Genomic DNA, 7724 nt, shown 5'->3' with positions numbered 1-7724 from the left:
TTAGGATTCATAAATTATTACAGGCAGTTCATACCCCATTTCTCTACTTTGGTGGCCTTGACTAAGAAAGGTGCTAATCCCAAAGTCTGGTCTACTGAGACATCTCAGGCTTTTGAGGCAGTAAAAAGACACTTTTCAACTGCTCCCGTTCTTCAAAGACCCAATGAAAATAAGCCCTTCCTCTTGGAGGTTGATGCCTCTTCAGTGGGTGCTGGTGCGGTCTTGTATCAAAAGAACGGTGCAGGTAGAAAAAGGCCGTGTTTCTTCTTTGCTAAAACCTTTTTACCAGCAGAGAGAAACTATACCATTGGGGATAGGGAACTGCTCGCCCTGAGAATAGCCTTGGAGGAGTGGCGTCACTTGCTGGAAGGAGCGAAACATCCTTTTCAGGTCTATACAGACCATAAGAATCTGACGTACTTACAAACCGCTCAGCGTCTGAATCCTCGCCAAGCCCGCTGGTCCTTGTTTTTCTCCCGCTTTCACTTCTCTATCAACTATCTGTCTGGGAGTAAGAATAACAAGGCAGACGCCCTGTCTCGCTCTATGGTTTCTACCCAGGAAGAGATTGACGAACCTCGTCTAATCCTTCCCTCCAGGGTTTTTCATACGCTCTCCCCTGTGACGTTAGACCAAATACCACCGGGCAAGACCTTTGTTCTGCCTGATCGTTAGAATGATATACTGTTGTGGGCCCACACCTCAAAGGTGGGTGGGCATTTTGGTATTAGGCGGACACGAGAGTTACTGGAGAGGTGGTATTGGTGGCCACACTTAGCCAGCCACGTCAAGAGATATGTCGGTTCCTGCTACTCGTGTGCTCGCAACCGTCCATTACGGCAGAGACCGGCTGGGCTCTTGCATCCTTTACCAGTGCCAGATAGACCATCGGAGGTGGTAGGCATGGACTTTGTGGGTGATCTTCCGTGTTCACAGGGACATAGATTTGTGTGGGTCATTACGGACCATTTCTCCCAGATGGTTCATCTCGTACCGTTATCGAGAATCCCATCTTCCAGGGTACTAGCCAAACTATTCCTCAAGCATGTCTTTAGGCTTCACGGGATGCCAGATCGTATCATTTGTGATAGAGGCCCGCAATTTGCTTCCCGTTTCTGGCGAGATCTTTGTAGCCTTCTGCAAATTGAGTTGAATCTCTCTTCGGCATACCATTTGGAGACCAATGGTTTGGTTGAGCGTACCAATCAATCCATGATTATATACCTTCGACACTTTGTTGCTGAGAACCACGATAACTGGTCCTCCCTCCTACCCTGGGCAGAATTTGCCCTTAACAATTCGCTGGCTGAGGCCACTGGGCAGACACCATTCGTACTCAATCATGGGCATTACCCTAGGGTACCGGTACCGTTTCCCGCTGCTGCACCTCCTCCTCTTGTCGCCGACTGGGCAACTAATGCCAGAGAGGTTTGGGATCGGACTCAAGAGTCGATCCAAGCAGCTAAGGACCGTATGAAGACGGTGTCCGATCGGTTTCGTCGCCCGGCTCCTGTCTTTTCTTCGGGGGACTTTGTGTGGCTCTCTGCAAAACACGTGAGACTTAGAGTGAGCTCTGTCAAATTTGCTCCTCGCTTCCTGGGTCCTTATGAGGTTCTTCGACAGGTAAATCCTGTAGTCTACCAATTGAAGTTACCCGTCCATCTTAGGATCCATGACAATTTCCATGTCTCACTGCTAAAGCCGGCTATTTTACCTAACGCTCGTGAAGTGCACTCTCCTGCCTCTGATTCCTCTCGCTCTAGCTATGAGGTACGAGCCATAGTTGGTTCTAAGATGGTTAGAGGGCACAGGTTCTTCTTGATAGATTGGGAGGGCTACGGCCCGGAACATCGCTCTTGGGAGCCTGAGGAGGCTGTCCATGCTCCCGACTTAGTTGCCGATTACCTGCGTCGCCTGGAGGGGGGCCCTTGAGGGGGAGTGTTACGAACCGGCGCCGCCATAGCCGCAAGCAGCCTGCTGCGGTTCCTGTTGCGCCCAGGCGGCGGCTGCCGTTCTTGGCCGTGCCTCGGGTCGTCCAGTTGGCTGTTCCTTCCACCACGTCTAAGTGTGGAGAGGCGGCTAGTGCGCATGCGTGCGCCGATTTACCCCAGCCAGAGTTTAAGCCCGGTGTTTTGCCTAGTGAGCATGCTCAGCCTGATTGTGTTATGTCTGAGACTAAGTCCTCAGTTCGGGCTACTGAGCATGCTCCCACAATTAACCCTAACAGCCTCTTTGCACAGGTACTTGGACTTCGTGCTGTGTCTAAGTTCTGGGATGTGCCTACTGAGCATGCTCAAACTGATAGTCTGCTTTCTGAGCCTGTTGCTCAGGCTACTGGGCATGCTCAGGCACTTGATGCACCAGAGGCTAGGTCCGGTAAGGACCTCACTGAGCATGTCTGTGAGGTGGCAGGCCCTGATAGGGCAGAGGGTGTCAGGTGTCCTGATGACGTGGCAACTCCGGACTGGCTCGCAGAGGCCCGCCCCTATGATCTGGCACCTCAGTATTGGTTGTCAGACGATGACTGCTGAAGTGTTTGGGGCGTGGCTGCCATGAGGTCATCAATGATGTGGCGGTTCCGGATAGGTCGCATGTGACGTCACTGATGACATGGCACTCTGCTATTGGACCTTGGTGGTTCCACCCTGGGTTTGGGGCGGACCCAGGTTATAAAAGGGGCTGGAGACAACATGGAGGTGCGCAGTCTTCACTTTTGCTCAGTCAGAGCACACCTCCATGTTAGAGCCTCATTGCGGCATAAGCCTATGTTGGGAAGCGGTAGGTAGGGTTAGGCGAACGGTGCCTGTCACGCCAAGATTCGTGGCTCGGCACATCAGGGTCAGGTGCCGTGCTTCCCTCCTGCCGTTCCAGTCTTGCTATAGCAGCCCAGTGGCGTTAACTGGGCTGCGGCTGCTGTGCATCCTGTCCGATTGTGCCCCCTACGCACACGGACAACGCACCTGCTGCGCCACCTGTCCGATTGTGCCTCCTACGCACACGGACAACGCACCTGCTGCGCCACCTGTCCGATTGTGCCCCCTACACACACGGACAACGCACCTGCTGCGCCACCTGTCCGGTTGTGCCCCCTACGCGCACGGACAGCGTACCCCAGGACCCCTGTGGAGTTAACAGGGTGTTCCTTATCCTCCTCGGCTTCCCGGTCAACGCTACTGGTGTACCCATCTGGCCTGACGTGTCCTACACACACGTGGCCAGTCGAGAGGTGGCCAGAAACGCTAATCGGAGGACCGCTCGGCCTGACGTGTCCTACACACGTGGCCGACAGGGCGCTTTCGTGGCGGTCTTCCGGTCAACGCTACCTGGTTACCACCCGGCCTGACGTGTTTCCTGCACACGTGGTTGGTGTAGCGCTAGGTGCACCAAAACGCTAATCGGGTTGTCGTCCGGTCTGACGTGTCCCAACACACGTGACCGGTTCCCAGAGTTCCTGGGTTATCTCAGAGCCATCCAGCTCTATAGTCTCCGCCTAACCCTCAGGTGCCAGCAGCTCCTTTGTCATCTGGAGCACGGTGGGCCCCGACTGGCGATTAGGATATATACCCCCTGGTCCTAATCTGCCGGTCCCCCCGTAACAGGGAGGTACTGTTACGGTTGCTGTGGCACTGGAGTCTATGTCCAGATTTCTTGCTACTGCACATGTGCAAGCGCTGGAGACTAAGTCCTATCTTGGAGACATTGCACATGTGCGGGTGACATCATCGCTGACACGAGGTCACATGTCTCTGACACCTTCTATGCCGATTGGCCGCTGGTCATGTGCTTGTGACACGTGGTCACATGTCTCTGACACCTTCTATGCCGATTGGTCGCTGCTCATGTGCTTGTGACACTTTGCTCGGTGATAGGCCAGCGTAAGGTCATTCCTGTCGTTCTGGCAGCGGATTGGCTCTGGTGTCCTCCATCTTGGATGAGGCACAGAGTCTATATAAGACCCTGACGCACGACGCACAGTCCTCTTGGTTCATGCATGAGAGTATACGCTCTGTGCACGTTCCTCTAGGCATCACTCTGTCTATGCTAGGTGAGCGCTACCGGCAGGGTAGCGTTCTTATACCTTACAGCTTCTGCTGCAGTCCGTATCCTTACCTCTTAGGGGAGCGGACATAGGCAGGTGCCTGAGGCACATAGTCCGGCTGGGATTTGTGATTCTACTCGTAGGTGGACGTTGCCGCTAGGGTAACGTTCCTTATACTGCGTCTGGCAGTTGTTCGTATCCTCGCACACTAGGGGAGCAAACAGAGGTAGGAGCTTTGTGCGGCTTATGCTGCTGTCTGTCTCTTTTGCACCACTAGAAGAGCGGACCTAGGCAGGTGCCATATCTAGTGGTTCGTGTCCTCGCACACTAGTGGAGCGAACGCAGGTAGGAGATTTGTGCGGCTTACGCTGCTGTTCGTCTCTTTTGCACCACTAGAAGAGCGGGCCTAGGCAGGTGCCATATCTAGTGGTTCGTGTCCTCGCACACTAGTGGAGCGAACGCAGGTAGGAGCTTTGTGCGGCTTACGCTGCTGTCCGTCTCCTGGCACCACTAGAGGAACGGACCTAGGTAGGTGCCATTTCACACTCACTGCCTTTGTCTCTGGGATTATTAACAGAGATCATTCCACACACCCTCCAAGTAAGGGAGGAATTGCCTTATTTACTAATTATATTCCTCTGTGAGTTTAACAGAGGTATTGCACTCTGCCATAGTCTGCAGCAGAGTCTTTGCACAGTGGACCCTGACTGTCTGATACTCCTTTAGGTTTTATTATCAGACAGCCCCCTGTAACACTGGCACTATGGGCATAAATAATATAAAATGAGAAGCTCTGGCTTGAGTGCGGCTGAAACTAAAGAAAATAGCCACTGCTGTATGGAGAAGAAAACTAGCCCATTGTGGGCATGCCTGCTGCGCAAAGGTGCAAAGTTGTGTCCGGCCTCAGGGAGGCCAATGGCTGAAGATCCCCTTGGAAGGTGCATCTGAGAATGTTGCCCCCCCAATGATGCACAGAAGACTGCAATGGGCGGAGACGATGAGAAAACAGGTAGAGTGTCAGGAAGAGGCCCCACCTTGCCAGGTGTGGCCTGGGAAAGAGATATACCCGAGGAAGAGGTAGTGACAACAGAGCAAGATGAGTGTGGCCATACGGCCGGTAAAAGACAAGAATAGAATTTGGAACCTGGTGAGCGACCTGCCGTGTCGAAATCTGGCTGAGGCTGAATACCAGTGTAAGTATGAAAATCTGTACAGAGACCCCAATTATCGCCTTCAGTGCAGTACCAAAATTTGGCCACGACTGGCGAGGTGGCCTACTTTGACTTCCACTGCAGCTGCGGTTACCTACAAGAGAATGGGACCCAAGAGTGGTTGTTCATCCAATGGACTGTCGTGGAGCGAGGACACCTATGGTGGCCAGATAGATCCTTCTCAGCAGAGTTTTGTGTCACTTTCCTCAAGATGTATGGTCCACAGTGTCTGCATGTGCTCCAAGTGAGGCGGGCCAACTTAATCTTCAACGGAGGTGTTTATTGTTTTCACAGATGGCAGGAGTAAGAGGCCCTGCTCAGGGGAGCAGCTTAAGGCACTTGCGTGCTCTGCATTAGAGAGGGTATCCGGTCACAGGAGACTCTCTGTTGCCCCTGCGGATGAAGTATTGAGGTAACGGAAAAAAAACAGAAGAAGACATACAGGTCCTGGTTGTCAGATGTTGCCTGTTGCATGGAGCCCAGGAGTGAGTGGCATCCTATGGGGAGCAGCCGAAGGACCGACCCACTGAAGTGGCCTTGAGCAGACAAAGGAATTTTGTTATTTTAGAGCCCCCCCTGCTAATGTTTGTTGTTTTTGTTTGTGAAAATTGCGCTAGCCTCTGCTGAAATGCCAGGACTTTGGGAGGAGATGAGACGGATGGCCTTTGCCCATGGACAATGCCCCTTGTCCCATGAATACTGACCTATTGCACTTGGACTATACCATATTCCCTGAGGACATTTCCCCTTGTCTTGATGAGTTTTCCTCTGCCTTCCAAGAGACTTTTTCCTGGAGTTTTTTTTATCAAAGATTGCTATGGGACAGTCTTTAATTATATGCCTTGGCACTTCCAGAGGAGGTAAGAGGCAGGAGAGGACTTGGTAACTGGTACAGCCCCTGAAAACTCTGAAAGTTAATATTTTATGGTCATCGGACCCTGGAAGAGAGACAGTTTGTTCAGGCCATATAAGCAAAGAGACTGGAAAAAGCATGTGTTGTTATTTAACTTGAGTAATATATATTGGAGCTAATAAAAAAAATGTATGTTTATGTTAAAATGTGTGGGGTGTCTGGTTCTAAGTGCCACGGATAGAACAGGGACACAAAAAGAGCAGCACATTTTTACCAGGGAGACGGCAACAAGGAGGGAGTAGGGGAGAGCAAAGAAAGTTTAGAAATACAGAGAAGAGGGGTCACTTAAGCAGCAGGAGCCAAAGTGTACGAAAAGGGCCAAGAGTTAGGGCCTGTCTAGGAAGGTAGGAATCCTCCCATGTGCCAAGATCTCACCCTGCAGATGGGATGTGGGGTGTCCTTAGACTGGTGGGACATCGGGGTAGAAATACAGCCGTCGCAACCCTGATCTGGTTGGGAACCGCTAAGTCATCCGAGGACCCAAGAGGAGTACTGCAGTCACAGGGAAAGGTTACTGGGGGAAAGAAGCAAGGTGTGGACTCAGGCGTGAAGCAGCTGGAGGATGGTTTTCAGGGTAAGTGCCCGCCAGGTAGAGAAGTTCCCCCGATGGAGAGCAGATACAGCCCTAGCAGTCCTAAGGGTCTGAAGTACGGAAGAAGTGTGAGCTACAACAAAATGGTTCATCTTTGCTTACAAGAGACCGAAGTATGCTTTATATCACCCTCCCCATCTACGATGAGAACCCAGCAAGTTAAGGTCGAGGTAACACCATACGTAATCATAACTGCTTCATGCCCAAACTGGAGCACCATACGAACATATAAATTTAGTGAAGCAAGGTAACCACAGGCGGACATCACATACCTCTTCTCTTCATGTAGATTGGTTTGGTGTTTATTTACAAAAAATAACCAGAGAATTCATAAAAGTTTTCTAAAATTAAAATTTTCCACATCTCAATTGGAGAAGACCATACAAATCTGTTAAATCATAAACCTTATGATTCTCTAGAAAATCAGGAAAATATATTTTTATACATCCATTGACATCATACTTTGCACCATGATAAAGATTGAGCTAGGTGTCATGAAGTCATGAAGAAGGCTTTACGACTGAAAATTACACCAGTCCTGCTCCTAAGGTTAAAATGTGGATGTCATCATGTATGGTAGCTGGACCATTTAGTGTTCATTCCCGGTGTGCTAACAGTTTGGATTTACATTGATTTGGTTGTGGAACCAATTGTATGGCCATTTCTCCAATGTATCTTAGGAGCTGACTTTTAATATCACAGTGCCAGACCACATGTTGCTGATGATACTGTGAATAGCCTATGTGGCCTAAACTTGCTACCATAGCCTGCAGACTTGTCTCCCATCAAGCACATATGAGACATAATGGGTTGAGAAATACAAAGGGAGCTGCCAGCTGCAGATCTTGATGATTTAAGTATCCAAGTGAATTCAGTGTGTAAGAACCTTTTCCAGACAGCCATTAACTCCCTTATTATTGCATGAATATCTGTGCATAGCACTTTTATTAGTGATTGAGTACATCAAGA

This window comes from Anomaloglossus baeobatrachus, chromosome 11 (assembly GCF_048569485.1).
Source record: "Anomaloglossus baeobatrachus isolate aAnoBae1 chromosome 11, aAnoBae1.hap1, whole genome shotgun sequence".
Lineage (NCBI taxonomy): Eukaryota > Metazoa > Chordata > Amphibia > Anura > Aromobatidae > Anomaloglossus > Anomaloglossus baeobatrachus.
The sequence above is the reverse complement of the archived record's forward strand: the minus strand, read 5'-3'. Positions refer to the sequence as shown.